Genomic DNA, 17202 nt, shown 5'->3' with positions numbered 1-17202 from the left:
GTGCCAATACACTTGCCTTCTCCCATTGGGATTCGCTGATTTTCATGCCAAGATCAACTTCCCAATTTATTTTATAGTGAGTGATAGGACCTCTGCGCTACTAACTAACGTGAAAAAGGAAATTGTGAACTTACATATGATGTGAGCAACAAATCATCTGCCCTTTTTTTCCTCACCTGATCAAGACTGGAGTCTCGAGTATACGGGAAGTGGCAAGGGCATTTCTTCCAAGATCAACAGGGGTTTCCTGTACTTGCTGAAAATGTTGTTAGCTACCACATCTAAGGACTGATAAAAGTGGGAAGAAATTCTGGCGACCTTCCTGGAAAGGGGTCATTATAACCGTACTTGTGGGATCCATTATCATCCTCATCCGTATCATCGAATTTCTGGTTTATAAAGGTCATGCTTTGGAAATTGAGATCAACCAGCTAAGGATGAACCGTACCCAGTCATCTGCAGATCAGCTCTATGATCGGGAGATCAGGATGGAAATAAGAGAGCAGCTCTGTGTGAACACGGGTGAGAAACTTTATGCTTGGAGTTTAGTACACAGAATCACCCCCATCCAGGAGTAGCTGGGGTATCTACTCATCTACAACCAGCGAACATCCCCTGACAACCTGAAGACCAGGCACCCCCAGATCATCACTCTACATCTACAATTGGGCTTAATTCTAAGCCCCTTGAGGTAAGGGCATTGGGAGCACACATACAGGGGGAACGAGTCACTTTGCTATACCTGACCTCAATACCATCAATACTACAGCCACCTTACACAGCTGATTTATTGTGCTATTATTGGACTCACTACTCATCATTTGGCCCTAGGATAGGGGCCTTAACCTTTTTGTTTGCTTTCACCATTATATTATTATTTGAACATTTTGCTTTTATTGCTGAACACAGATCACGTGACACAGCGAATATTTATGCTTGATTTATTTATGTGTTTGCGCGAAATCATTTTCAATATTTATTTACTATATGCCAATTTATTTTATGTTTATTATCTGTGTCTCGGGTTGATTGGTTCAACCATGAGTATGCAATGGAAGTTGTTTTTGAGATCTGTGATCTCTTATAACAAATATGTTCTGAGGCGTCAGCTGGAGGCAGTATGAGGTCTTGTGTTTGCTATTTATCAAAAAGTCTTTAATTTGCATATAAAACCAGAAGTTGGGGAATGTATCTCCGTATTCTGTTTTTAAAGCATCCAGAGATTTTATCTTATTGCCGTTGAGGCAGTGGGAGGCTAGGAGTTTTAAGTTGTCTTCTGGTGTCGGGAGAGTTCTTTGATTAAGACCTGGGATAAAGTCTGGGTTGTTGGCAATTGGGGTCAAAGGACCAGGGATTGAGGCTAATTTGTATTGGGAGGCGGTTTCTTTCTTTCTTTCTTTCTTTCTTTCTTTCTTTCTTTCTTTCTTTCTTTCTTTCTTTCTTTCTTTCTTTCTTTCTTTCTTTCTTTCTTTCTTTCTTTCTTTCTCTTTCTTTCTTTCTTTCTTTCTTTCTTTCTTTCTTTCTTTCTTTCTTTCTTTCTTTCTTTCTTTCCCAATCCCCCTCTCTTTCTTTCTTTCTTTCTTTCTTTCTTTCTTTCTTTCTTTCTTTCTTTCTTTCTTTCTTTCTTTCTTTCTTCTTTCTTTCCCAATCCCCCTCTCTTTCTTTCTTTCTTTCTTTCTTTCTTTCTTTCTTTCTTTCTTTCTTTCTTTCTTTCTTTCTTTCTTTCTTTCTTTCTTTCTTTCTTTCTTCCCATCCCCCTTCTTTCTTTCTTTCTTTCTTTCTTTCTTTCTTTCTTTCTTTCTTTCTTTCTTTCTTTCTTTCTTTCTTTCTTTCTTTCTTTCTTTCTTTCTTTCTCTTTCCCCTTCCCCCCCTCTTTCTTTCTTTCCCCATCCCCCCTCTTTCTTTCTTTCTTTCTTTCTTTCTTTCCCCATCCCCCCTCTTTCTTTCTTTCTTTCTTTCTTTCTTTCTTTCTTTCTTTCTTTCTTTCTTTCTTTCTTTCTTTCTTTCTTTCTTTCTTTCTTTCTTTCTTTCTTTCTTTCTTTCTTTCCCCATCCCCCTTCTTTCTTTCTTTCTTTCTTCCTTTCTTTCTTTCTTTCTTTCTTTCTTTCTTTCTTTCTTTCTTTCTTTCTTTCTTTCTTTCTTTCTTTCTTTCTTTCTTCTTGAGGAAAATATATCTTTATTATGCCCACTTACCTACCCCCTGTACTGTCCACTCCCCTATACTGTACCCTCTTAATACAGTGGGGCCTCATGTCTAAGTTTTGCCTAAGGCCTCACAAAGTCTAGAGCCGCCTCTGCCGTTCTTTATATTTATTGGTTCTGAAAAAGTGTTATTAACTTTGATTTTAGCTTGTGGGTTATGGTAGAGAGCTTTTATCCAATTCAGCATGTTTGCGCCTATGCCTATATGTGAACATGTCATCAACATATAGTCCCAAGAGACCCTATCAAAGGCCTTCTCTGCATCTGTGAACAGCAGAAGGCCCTCGATTTTGGATCTCCGGGAGTAGTGGATGAGTTTTTGTTATGATGTTTCTGGCTTCCCTACCAGGCATGAAGCCGACTTGTTCAGTGCCGATTATTTTTGAGAGGAGGGGTTTTATCCTATTGGCTATGATTTTTGCTAGTAAGTTGATGTCTATGTTTAGAAGCGATATAGGCCTAAAATGTGCAGTGGTCTGAGTGGTCTTTATCTGGATTGGGGACAACAGCTATACGTGCCATTAAAGAATTTTCTTTTTTTATATATATGTTTCGTTTCAGATGTTTATTTTTTGGTCAGTCATCTATACCTTTCATAGTAGAAATTAGCATTTTTGCTCACAGGGAGCGAACATTGCAAGTTGAACTCTAGGCAACACAAAAATTATATAATTGGCTATGCTTCCACATTCCGAGAATGACAGGCAATGTCAATGACAGTTTTACAGATTATGAGAAATTAATCTGCTTATTTTCAGTAAAACAGTTTTCTACCCCCATATCTGTCAGCCAAGAGTCTGCTCTTTTCCACTAGCTCATTCAGCACAAAAAAGGATAATCTCTAGCACACCCTTTTACTCCTTAGACGCGTGCCTGTATTGTATCGTTGATGGATATTATATGGAGCAGGGTACTGCCAACTAGTATTGAAATGAAAGCCCATTTTTTAAAGGTAACCATTGAAGCAGCAACAAAAAAAAAAAAAGACTCTAAAAAATGGGTCCTATCAACATATTATAAAAAATACGCCACCACAATGAAGCGAAACCCCAAAACAGAATCCCCTGAAATTAAAAATCTATTGTTTTTAATTTGAAAATGGAAGCCTTGCAGCTAAAGAAAAAAAGAAAAAAAAGTTTGCTATGAATGGGACGGCAGCTAAAAGAGACCACTCACCTCAAATCAACCATGTAATAAAATGAAATACAAATAATATATCCATTGGTGGCTGGTGCTCAAAATTTTTTGGAGGGGCGCAAACAAACTGAAAAATTCTGAAAAAAACCCCATCAATTGCAGCCTCACTGTGCCGATCAAACGCAGCTACTGTGCCCATCAATTGCAGCCACTGTGCCATCAATTGCAGCCACTGTGCCATCAAACATAGCCACTGTGCCCATCAATTGCAGCCCCTGTGCCCATCAAATGCCGTCACTGTGCCAATCAATTGCAGCCACTGTGCTCATCCAATGTCACCACTGTGCCCATCAATTGCAGCCACTGTGCTCATCAAATGCAGCCACTGTGCCTATCAAGCACCGCCACTGTTCCATCAAACGCTGCCACTGTGCCCATCAAACGCTGCCACTGTGTCATCAAATGCAGCCACTGTGCCAATCAAATGCTGCCACTGTGCCCATCAAATGCTGCCACTGTTCCATCAAACGCTGCCACTGTGCCCATCAAACGCTGCCACTGTGTCATCAAATGCAGCCACTGTGCCAATCAAATGCTGCCACTGTGCCCATCAAATGCTGCCACTGTGCCATCAAATGCTGCCACCGTGCCCATCAAATGCAGCCACTGTACCCATAAAATGCAGCCACTGTGCCTATCAAATGCTGCCACTGTGCCCATCAAATGCTGCCACTGTGCCATGAAATGCTGCCACTGTGCCCATCGAATGCTACCACTGTGCCCATCAAATGCTGCCACTGTGCCATCAAATGCTGCCACTGCCCGGCACTTATCCTCTCTCGGTGGGGCAGTGGGTGACTGCGACGAGCGGTGTCCTCCATGCGTCACCTCTCGTCCTCTCCTCCCGTCCTCTCCTCCTGATAGGTGTCCAATCACAGCTCCTGTCATTTCAGTCAATCAGGTGACGGGTAACAGACCCAAGCACCTGATTGGCAGAGAGGTGGTTTAGTGTTAGGAAAGCGAATATTCATTCGCTGTTCCAACACATCTGGGTGAACTGCGAGCGCCAAGTATGGCGCTCGCAGGTCACCTTTCTTGACGCCTATTAGAGCCTATGGCTCTAATCAGGTGCTTCAAAAACATCCCCCGCCGCTGTAATTCAGGCGCCCAGCGCCCGGAAGGGGCCTGGCACCTGAATAGGGGGTGGCTATGCATTAATCTATCCATTGGTCATAGAGGGGGTGGCTGGAGAAAGGGGGTGGCGCCTGTGCGCCCTTATGGACGGGCCACCACTGAATACTGTATTTATCGGTGTATAACACGCATCCCAAGTTTAGGAGGGAAGTTTAAGGAAAAAAACTTACATTTTAAATGCCCATCAATGCAGCCTTATCAGTGTCCATCTACAGCCTTGCCCATCATTCCAGCATGATCAGTGTCCATCTGCAGCCTTGCCCATCATCAGGGCCGGACTTACCATTGGGCTTGACTGGGCTCAAGCCCATGGGCCCCGGCCAATAGGAGGCCCAGCGGGCCCCGCCCGTTTCAAAAGCTGCCGAGAGCAGCCGAAAGCTGCCGAGAGCGGCCGAGAGCGGCCGAAAGCCGCCGAGAGCCCCCGAAGAGCGGGCAAAAGCCACTGAGAGTGGCCGAAAGCCACCTAAAGCGCCATTTTTAAACTGTAAGGCTGCAATGACAAGGCAGCAATGACACTGGAGCAAGGCTACACTGACAAGTCTGCAAATGACACTGGGGCAAGGCTACACTGACACTGACAAGGCTACACTGACACTGACAAGGCTATACTGACACTGACAAGGCTACACTGACAAGGCTACACTGACACTGACAAGGCTACACTGACACTGACAAGGCTACACTGACAAGGCTACACTGACAAGGCTACACTGACACTGACAAGGCTACACTGACAAGTCTGCAAATGACACTGGGGCAAGGCTACACTGACAAGGTTACACTGACAAGGCTACACTGACACTGACAAGGTTACACTGACAAGTCTGCAAATGACACTGGGGCAAGGCTACACTGACAAGGCTACACTGACAAGGCTACACTGACAAGGCTACACTGACAAGGCTACACTGACACTGACAAGGCTACACTGACAAGGCTACACTGACAAGGCTACACTGACACTGACAAGGCTACACTGACAAGGCTACACTTACAAGGCTACACTGACAAGGCTACACTGACACTGACAAGGCTACACTGACAAGGCTACACTGACAAGGCTACACTGACACTGACAAGGCTACACTGACAAGGCTACACTGACAAGGCTACACTGACACTGACAAGGCTACACTGACAAGGCTACACTGACAAGGCTACACTGACACTGACAAGGCTACACTGACAAGGCTACACTGACACTGACAAGGCTACACTGGCAAGTCTGCAAATGACACTGGGGCAAGGCTACACTGACACTGACAAGGCTACACTGACACTGACAAGGCTACACTGACAAGGCTGCAGATGGACACTGATAAGGCTGCATTGATGGGCATTTAAATGTAAGTTTTTTCCTTAAGCTTCCTTTCTAAAAGTTTTTTCCTTAAAATTTCCTCCTAAACTTTATTTTATCCATTTTTATTGCTTTAATCGTGGACCCAGGACAAATACCAGTACAGTATCCCCCACTTATACGCTTATATATTATCTACTTTTGTGAGTAGCCATTTGGCTGTTTTGTCTTGTCCAATTAAACAGAAGTTCTTTAATACTGCACTGAGTCTGGCACACCTTGTCCTTTTCTATTTCTGTTTTATAGAGCTGTGCATATGTATAGAAGGGTAGGGCCCGAAAGTGACTCAAGCCCAGGGGCCCCCACCACCCTAAGTCCTGCCCTGCCCAACATTGCAGCATAGCATGATCAGTGTCTATCTGCAGCCTTGTCCATCATTGGAGCATAGCATGATCAGTGTCCATCTACAGCCTTGCCCATCATTGCAGCATAGCATGATCAGTGTCCATCTGCAGCCTTCCTCATCATTGGAGCATAGCATGATCAGCATCCATCTGCAGCCTTGCCCATCATTGCAGCATAGCATGATCAGTGTCCATCTGCAGCCTTGCCCATCATTGCAGCATAGTATGATCAGTGTCCATCTGCAGCCTTGCTCATCATTGGAGCATAGCATGATCAGTGTCCATCTGCAGCCTTCCTCATCATTGGAGCATAGCATGATCAGTGTCCATCTGCAGCCTTGCTCATCATTGGAGCATAGCATGATCAGTGTCCATCTGCAGCCTTGCCCATCATTGCAGCATAGCATGATCAGTGTCCATCTGCAGCCTTGCTCATCATTGGAGCATAGCATGATCAGTGTCCATCTGCAGCCTTGCCCATCATTGCAGCATAGCATGATCAGTGTCCATCTGCAGCCTTGCTCATCATTGGAGCATAGCATAATCAGTGTCCATCTGCAGCCTTCCTCATCATTGGAGCATAGCATGATCAGCATCCATCTGCAGCCTTGCCCATCATTGGAGCATGATTTGTGCCCATCTGCTTTAATTTGCCGCTGTTTGCAGCATGATTAGTGGCCAACTGCACATTAGTCTTTCCCCTGCCAAGGAGGGAATGAGTGCTGCCGAGATAGACAGAGCCAGATGTCCTGTGTACTCGGCTCCTCTCGGCTCATCTCGCAGTCCCACCCCTTGGCCCGGCTCCTATGAAGGACATAACACTGGTCCAATGGCAGGATGCGGGACCGGGCATGACTGCGAGTGGAGCTGAGAGAAGCCGAGTACACAGGTCTATTTCCCTCCTTCCCCTCCGAGGCAGCCGTTCGGCGTATAACACGCACCCATGATTTTCCCCTGATTTTATACGCTGATAAATACAGTATATCTCTCCTTATGCAGTTTACCAGCTTTCCCTACAACTGTTTCCAATTCACTGACACCATGGCTAATCTGTGCACACCCTTTTATAGCGTTGAGGCTGGCTTAACCAAAAGCCCTCATGTTGGCCCTTTTAAGCTTGCTGATAATAGTTTGAAGGCCATACAATTCATTATGGTCTAGAAAAAAATCTCCTGGGCAAATCTGCACAAAAATTCACCAGGATAGCAAATTGCAAACTTGCAGGATTCACCATAAACCCCCTCGTAGCAGCAAACCTAAACCTCATTCCTACAGAGGAGCATAGGAACCAATTTTCAGAAAGAAAGGTATTTAGTAATAGTGTATCGGTACCCCCGTGGAGCCGCTGAGTGTAGTAGTTCCACCTGTCACCTTGCCCAGCCTGGCATTCACTTCCAGTCACTCTCCAGACAATGAACAGTCCATCAGCTTTGTTTTTTTGATGTTTTATTGAGGGATTAAACTTGGATGGGGTAAAGGGATTATGAGATGCCCAGAATCAAAGTATTAAATGATGAGATGATTGATTGGAACCTCTATTCACATTCTCTAAAGCTCCAGACTTCTCCAGCACAACGCTTATTTGTAGACTGTTACCTTCTCTCCTGTGTAATACTTGGTTCCTGGCACAGCTGGCACATGGTTAGGCCCAACTCTGAATTAAGCCCAACTTTAGGGATTTGCCATTTGCGGGCAGAGACAGTGGGCCCCTTTGACAGTATGTTATTCAGCTAAGCATCATTTTTATTTAAGTATTCATATAGTGTCATCCATTATCATTAAAAAAAAAAAAAACCTTCTGTGAAAACAAACATACATTTATGGTTTCCCAATACTGCCACCCACACATGCAGGATATAAATTTTCCTTCCTGTGTGTAGGTAATCCTCCTCAGCTTGTCATAGATGAGAAATACTAAATCAGGGAAGAAGTGCAACTCCCATGATACAATATAAGCTTCCCTATCCTGGTTTATGTACAGTATACTGCATTGTCAGTATGATATAGTGGAGCTGTGTGCACAAAACATTTTAAGGGTGTTATGCACTGCATATACAGTATACAGCTCTCCAAACTGCAAAACATAGACAAAAGTAATAATTGATTACACCGAAATGTGGACAAATATATTCCCTTATACATTCCATTTACATATTATGACCTCAAAAACATTCATGGATGTCTCCCGGGACTTTTTAGGTACACATTGATCTTTTATCATATCTCAACATCAATGCTCTGTTCAAAAATTCTAATCACTTAGCTTCCATCCTACCCATCAGACCTTTTACTTTTAATGTACATATAATACAATGTACCAAAAATAAATAAACCCAACAGGACTTTTAGAGTGCAACAGTAGAAATCATTGAATGATTATTTTAAAGTGACTGTAAACCCTCACCTTGTAAAACAACCCATTGTGTTTAAAATAGAAATGAATAGCAAAACATTTGTGTATAGATATAAAAAGAAATTGTAAATACCTGCTTAAGAGCTAGGGGAAGAGAAACAGCAGTGCACTGATCTTCCCAGCGAATGGCTGTGTGGGGGGGAGGCAAATCAGGACAAGTCTGATCATTGGAGGAGAGCAGGCTGAGTTCCCAGCATAGCTGGAGAACTGGCCACACTGTGCTTTTGTAAAAAAGAAAAGGAAAAATGGCGCAAGAACACAATCAGACATAAAATAAAAAAAAAAAAAAAAAAATTATACAAGCAAGCATGAAAAAGTCCAAAATGTTAAAAGTCCAAAATAAGGGGGCAGTATAGCTGGATAATTATGGATATGCGAATGCATATATAAACTCTGCCAAAAAACGTCAAAACGTCCAGAAGGTGACAACAAAATTCTCAATGGAATGATGCAATTCAAAAGAATAATACTATGCACCAGCGGCAGCTTACTAGGGAGTGGAAGCAACAACTCTGAAAGACAATATAGGGAAAAAAGGCAAGAAGCGCCAATCTAAGTGCAGTATCATAAAGGCTTTATTAAGATGTATAAAAACAACAGCCAAATGGCTACTCACAGGAACAAGATGAATACAGGCAGAGGACATGTAGCTGGTCCAGGGATGTCTTCTCTGATGTTAGCGTGGGTACATAGTGCAGGCTCCAGTTTAGATGATATCGGCACTCCCCGACAACCGGATCCTTCCACCTTCCGTACAGCCCAGCACCCACAGCAGAGACTCCACACCATACAGACCGCCTGCACACTCTCATCTTAGTGCCGATATCATCTAAACTGGAGCCTGCACTATGTACCCCTGCTAACATCTGAGAAGACGTCCCTGGACCAGCTACATGTCCTTTGCCTGTATTCATCTTGTTCCTGTGAGTAGCCATTTGGCTGTTGTTTTTATACATCTTAATAAAGCCTTTATGATACTGCACTTAGATTGGCGCTTCTTGCCTTTTTCCCCACACTGTGCTTTTGTGCCTAGTGTAGTTATTTTTTAATAGTAAAGGGGCTGGCAGGAACGATTGGCTGCTCTCCAAACAGGAGGGTCTGCGCTGATTATGAGTGCAGCCCCCTCCACATAGGGCCACCAGGGATGCCACCAGGACCACCAGGGATGCCCACCACTGATGACCACCAGGTATGCCACCCATGGCCACCAGGGATGCCAATCTGTGCCCACAAATGATGCTAATCTGTGCCCATCAGTAATGCCTGCCAGTGCCTCCTTATCAGTGATGCCCATCAGTGCCATCTATCAGTGTCCATCAGTGCTACCCATCAGTGTCCATCAGTGCCACCTATCAGTGCCCATCCATGCCCATCAGTGCAGCCTTTCAGTGCCCATGAGTGTCGCCTATCAGTGTCCATTAATGCCACCTATGAGTGCCCATCAGTGCCGCCTATTAATGCCCATCAGTGCTGCACATTAGAGCCGCCTATCAGTGCCCATCAGTGCCATCTATTAGTGTCCATCAGTGCTGCATATTAGTGCCCATCATCAGTGCCCATCAGTGCCATCTCATCAGTGCCACCACATTGGTGTCTTTGGTGCCACCTCATCAGTGCTGCCTTATCAGTGCCCGTCCATGCAGCCTCATCAGTGCCCATCAGTGAAGGAGAAAAATTACTTATTTAAAACATTTTATAACAGAAACGAAGAAAAACTTCTTTTTTTTTCAAAATTTTCGGTCTTTTTTTATTTGTTTAGCAAAAAATAAAGACCCCAGAGGTGATCAAATACCACCAAAAGAAACCTCTATTTGTGGGAACAAAATGATAAAAATTTTGTTTGGATACAGTGTAGCATGACCGCGCAATTGTCATTTAAAGAGCGACAGTTCTGAAAATTGACTTTGGCAGATAGGGGGGAAAGTGCCTGGTAATGAAGTGGTTAAATAACTAATTTTTATTCCCAACAAAAAGTTTAAATAAGCCACCTAAAAGAGATGTACTATACGTATATGGCAGCTCAGAAAACTCCACATGGAGCCCATCAAATCATATCATATAATAATAAATATTTTGTTACATCTAATGTCTATAATGATTGTAAATTCACACATATGTGCCAGGGTATATTGGGCCCGCAATACCCCAGCATGTTTTGTGGATAACTTCTTCAGGAAGAATATAATGGAATATTCATTATGTATAGTGTCACATGTTGGAAGCATCAATAAGATCCTGCTACGCATCCAGTATATAGAGTCGGGGAGGACCCCAGAACCTATAAAGGTATGTATACAATACCTCCATGCTTTGCAGCGTCTCCTCTACTTTTTACTTTCCATTTCCAAGGTCTACAGTAAATATCCCATGGTATCTTGCTGCTTGCAACAATCCAACTCCTGAAACTCATCCTTTCAGCGCCTCTGTAATTTAGAAGGCAGGCTCTGTGAGACACGTGACTACTTACAGGACATAGTGAATATGTGTTACAGAATTCAAATAAATGTACGGGGATCTTGACAAAGTAAGTTTAAAAACTTCAAGATTGTTCAGAATAATATGAGTAGGCTAGATGTAATTGGGATACAATGTGGAAATTAATTTATGTTGTACAGGGTGCCAGGGATGGGTCCTGGAAGGCAGATATTCCCTACTATTTTGGTTTTGGTCCTTGGGGGACGATAAAAGACATTTTTGGGGTACTCAGTGGTTCTCACCCATTCAGGGTGAGAGGTTCTGGTGTAAGTCCGTTTACAGAGGAGAAAACTTACAATTCTCTCATGATTGGTAAATCTTCATTTTGGACCCATATATCAGAGGCTCTGAGAGACTTTGAGTGGCTAAACCTTGATTACAGGGACTTTGGTCCTGAAAGCAATAATCCATCTGCATCGGAGTCCAGAAGAGGAACAGGAAACAATCAGCAGGTGTCTGTGAAGTGGAGTAGAGCAGCAAACAGCTGAGTGAGCAGTATGGCCTGGCTGGTGATCATACATGGCTGCTGAATTGTGGAGACCTCCTTTTTGGGAACCTTTGAGGTAGCTGGGAATTTTCAAAAACCCTGTTCAGGGACAATTTTACGGGCAGTGAGCCAAGTTTTTCTTTTGTGTTTTCCCAGCTGCGGACAAGCTGTTTAACTAAAAAAGTCTGTTTGCTTTACCAGTACAACTGCCTGGGGATCCCACCACTTGCCGACCGCCTAACGGTAAATATACATTTTTGTGACGGTAAATACGTTAGGTGGCCGGCTTCCCGATAAAAGTAATCCCAGCGGCGGTGCCCCTCCCCACTCTTCCCGGTCGTTTCTGAGCTTACCGGAACCATCGGTAAGCCTGGAACTGATCCAATGCGGCCGATGGCTAGGCAGGTCGAGTGAGGGCAAGATAGCCTCCACTCAGCTCTATGCCCTTGGTGGACCAGAGCGATCTTTTTTAAGTTAAAATGTAAAAAAAAAAAAAAAAAAAAAAAAATGCTTTTGCTTTTAAGGGTAAATGAGAGATCAGTGCTTATTTCTATTACAAGGGATGTTTACATTCCTTGTAATAGGAATAAAAGTGATCAAAAAAACAAAGGGGCCGTGTAAAAATAAAAAATACAATAAATAATAATAATTTTTTTATAAGTGCCCCATCCCTCTGCGCTTGCGCACAGAAGCTAACGCATATGTAAGTGGCGCCGGCATATGTAAACAGTGTTCGATCCACACATTACAGCAAGAGCAATAATTCTAGCATAGGACCTCCTCTGTAACGCTAAACTAGTAATCTGTAAAAAAATGTAAGTGTCGCCTATAGAGATTTTTAAGTACCATAGTTTGTCGCTATTCCATGAGCATGCGCAACTTTAAAGCATGACATGTTAGGTATCTATTTATTCGGCATAACATCATCTTTCACATTCTACAAAAAAACTGGACTAGCTTTACTGTTTTTTTTTCTTAATTCATTAAAGTGTATTTTTTCCAAAAAAATAGTGTTTAAAAGACTACTGTGCAAATACAGTGTGACATAAAATATTGCAACGACCACCATTTTATTCTCTAGGGTCTCTGCTAAAAAATATATATATATATATATAAAATGTTTGGGTGTTCTAAGTAATATTCCAGCAAAAAATACTGACAACAAATGTCAAAAAAAGGCCTGGTTTTTAAACACTTCCGGATCACCGATATACGTCCTCTCTTTGAAGAGGGATATCTTTGTTATGGCAGCAGCTAGCTGCCATAACCCCCGGTATCCTCTTCTTAAGCGGGAGGTCTGGCTTCCGACAATAGTGGTCTATGTGGCGGACTCGCCGCAAGATCACTTTTATCGGCGGCGGGAGAGGGCCCCCCCCCCTACCACCGCTCTCCGGTGCCCTCTGCCGCTTACCGGAGCGGTCGGTAGTGGCGGAGGCGATCGGATCCTTCTCCTTCCTGGGTATGGAGACGAGTTAGGGGAAGATGGCCTCCACCTGTCTCCATACCATTGCAGGGCGGACGTGATGTCAAAACGTCACTTCCACCCATAGCTCTTAAAGGACCTTTTTTTTTTCCAAATGACAAAATTTTTTTACATTTTTTTATTTCATTTTAGTGTAAATATGAGATCTGAGGTCTTTTTGATGCCAGATCTCATATTTAAGAGGTCTTGTCATGCTTTTTTTCTATTACAAGAGATGTTTACATTCCTTGTAATAGGAATAAAAGTGACACTTTTTTTTTTTTTTTTAAGAACAGTGTAAAAATAAAAAAATAAAAGGTAAAATAAATAAGAAAAAATAAATATGTTAAACGTGCCCCCTCCTGCCAAGCTTGCGTGCAGAAACGAACACATACCTGAGCAGCGCCCGCATATGAAAACAGTGTTCAAACCACACACGTGAGGTATCGTCGTGATCGGTAGATTGAGAGCAATAATTCTAGCCCTAGACCTCCTCTGTAACTCAAAACATGCAACCTGTAGAATTTTTTAAACGTCACCTATGGAGATTTTTAAGGGTAAAAGTTTGTCGCCATTCCACGAGCGGGTGCAATTTTGAAGTGTGACATGTTGGGTATCAATTTACTCAGCATAACATTATCTTTCAGTATATAAAAAAAAAAATTGGGCTAACTTTACTGTTGTCTTATTTTTTAATTCAAAAAAGTGTATTCTTTCCAAAAAAAGTGCGCTTGTAAGACCGCTGCGCAAATACGGTGTGACAGAAAGTATTGCAATGACCGCCATTTTATTCTCTAGGGAGTTGTAAAAAAAATGTATAATGTTTGGGGGGTTCTAAGTAATGTTCTAGCAAAAAAAAAAATTTTTAACTTGTAAACAACAAATCTCAGAAAGAGGCTCGCCCCTTAAGTGGTAAATTGGTTTTACATTTTGACCATAGCTTTAACTCCCTAATATGAGCATCTGAATTGTGCTTACAAGTCAGGATATAGCGAGTATAAGGATACGGCTTAGCAATTGTTGCTTCTCCTAAAGAATGACAGCTCTCTATAATGTCTTTGTGAAAAAACGTGTTGTCATATTGCTTCTCACCTTTTTTTAATAATAAAACCTGACCTAGACTTTTATGTTAACTGGGTCATAAATGATAGAATGTGCAAATGTGTCTAGCCAGCAATCTTCACACCTCCACAGCACGCTACAAAATTGTTACATGAACCCATCTTCAATATGAATAAATAGCTGATTAGGTCTTGTGCACTTTGCCGTAACACATTAGACACATCACCTGCCTCTACTTTAACAAAGGCGTTCAACTATAAAATGGCAGCTTGTTCCCAGTCCACTGCCTTCAAGCTGTACCTTGTCCTGCAAGAACCTCATATCCCTTATTGTGAAAACAACTTCCTTATGAGTAACTCTCCCATACCGACTGTACAGAAAAAAAAAAGACATAATAAAATATGCTTTACATAATAATGCCTTACTTATAAAAGGACACATTCTTCTTGCTGATGTGCAGTAACTGCCAAGTCCTTGTTGTCATTCTTGCTAAACCTATCACATCCCTCTTTCCCCTGAGTAAAAATCTGATCACATGCACCGTTTATTTTACAGCCCCAGGCTTCATCCCTTAATTAAATTTCACTGCTCCACCTTTATAAACGTACCACATTTTCCGTGCCAGGGATGTTCACACAAGTTTCTTTATTCTGAGCAGCCTCCTCATGTACCTGCTGGGTACCTCTTCCCTGAAAAAGATTCTGCAGCTGCCAGATTTCCGAATTTCCCTTTGAAAAATGTGAGCCATTTAAACTGTATGCGGTTCCTTGTATATACCATAACAAGGCACTGGGTTTATAATGCATACTTAGAGATGGCCTCTAACCAAAAATACTCAAATATTAAATTCATTAAAAAAAAAAAAAAAAAAGTGAACGAAGCTGCCTAAATGTAAAAATATTTTTTATTTGCAGCTCCAAGCCATCTGTTGTATTCATTTCCATCAATGATTACCTGCATTGATGGTAACTGTCTCACAGGGAACAAGCAGCACACTTATACATGCAAAAAAAAAAAAAAAAATCCATAATTAAAAAATTAAAAATGTATTATTCAGTGTTGCTGGTACAGTGTCATAAAGGCAAATATGGGTGGATATCTAGCTAGGCTGAGGTTAAAGAATGTTTCCCTGCTCACCCTCATTGCTCACCCCAGACATGCTAGGGAGGCTGCCGAGCCAGTGGTATAGAAAATGTAATTGTTAAACTGCTAAAGTATGAGTTTTACCTTACATTTAAAATGATATTTTATTTAATCCTGACATTGAGGTAAGCATCTAAATACACAGCTGGCCTACACATACACTATATTGTCAAAAGTATTGCCTTTACATGCACATGAACTTTAGGCTGAGTTCACACTGATGCCAATTGGATGCGGCTTTCCCCGCTTCAGTTTGCATGACAGCAGATTGTGACCGGCTTTCAATGGAGCCAGTTCACGCATCTCCAGGGCGGCACTGCAGAAGTGTCCTGTGCGTCTTTGGCTCTGTTTTGGGACCAAATTCAAGAAAAAAATTCGGACCTGATTCGCCCCTGAAACAGAGAACAGGAGCACACTGGATCCTCTGCTGTGAGCCGCTCTGCATATAGTGTGAACCCAGCCTAAACGGCATCCCAGTCTTAATCCATAGGGTTCAATATTGAGTTGGCCCACCCTTTGCAGCTATAACAGCTTCAGCTATTTTAGGAAGGCTGTCCACAAGGTTTAGGATTGTGTCTATGGGAATGGTTAACCATTCTTCCAGAAGGGCATTTGTGAGGTCAGTCACTAATGTGGACGAGAAGGCCTGGTTCACAGTCTCCACTCTAATTCACCCCAAAGATGTTCTATTGGGTTGAGGTCACTGCTCTGATATTGTTCATTCAGCAAGGTCGGGGGTCGTTCTGGACCAACTTTTGCTGCCATTCCAATGCAGGTCCAGAACCTTGCTGAGCTGCCTTAATCACAAGACATTGAAGACAGTATTAAAACTTATTATTTGGGCCAGTCAAGTTCCTCCACCCCAAACTCGCTCATCCAACTCTTTATGGACCTTGCTTTGTGAACTAGTGCGCAGGTATGTTGGAACAGGATAGGACCATTACCAAATTGTTCCCACAAAGTTGGAAACATGAAATTGTGCAAAATGTCTTGGTATGCTGAAGCCTCAAGAGTTCCCTTCACTGGAACTAAGGGGCCAAGCACCAAACCTGAAAAACAACTCCACACCATAATCCCCCTCAACCAAATGATTTGGACCAGTGCACAAAGCAAGGTCCATAAAGACATGGATGAGCGAGTTTGGGGTGGAGGAACTTGACTGGCCTGAACACGAAATTTTAATACTGTCTTCAATGTCTTGTGCTTAAGGCAGCTCAGCAAGGTTCTGGACCTGCATTGGAATGGCAGCAAAAGTTGGTCCAGAACGACCCCCGACCTTGCTGAATGAACAATATCAGAGCAGTAAAACATTTATAAATCATCACTTGTTTTCTCTGACAACACATATAGTCCCTCCCTCTCCCAGCCTTGTTAATTAGGGGATTACAGGTGATATAACTGTGGGTTAGTGCCGGTTCACACCAGAACACGGTTCGGGAAAGACGTGTTCCTTGTGCATTTCCCACACCATGCTGGAAATGCACTGTCTTTGCGATTTGCTGCAGGTGCAAATGCATTGCAAACGACACCCCAAATGCAGAGAGGTTGTGGGCACCAAATCACATGGTACTGCATCACCATGTGATTTTGTGGGGCACATTTAAAAAAAATACTGCATGCACTTCTTTATCTGTGTTCCGGTGCGATTTCTGACCATTAATTTATTGGCTTCAAAATCACACTGTACGGGAACATGCTGGAATCCCATGGGAAAGTGGCACGTGTTCCTGTGCAATTCTGTTATGAACCAGCTTTTGTGTACTTACACAAGTTGCATTCATGAATATATATTTTTTTTTACTGAATAAATTACATTAACCTTTATTATTATATATACTGTATAATATATGTATTATATATGCCCTGTGTCCAATTTTAATGTTTACAGTAATTCTGCTTTTGCAGTCAGATTTGAGAGGACTATAT

This window comes from Aquarana catesbeiana, linkage group LG04 (genome assembly GCF_042186555.1).
Source record: "Aquarana catesbeiana isolate 2022-GZ linkage group LG04, ASM4218655v1, whole genome shotgun sequence".
In the NCBI taxonomy this organism is placed as follows: Eukaryota; Metazoa; Chordata; class Amphibia; order Anura; family Ranidae; genus Aquarana; species Aquarana catesbeiana.
Note: the sequence above shows the minus strand (reverse complement) of the source record.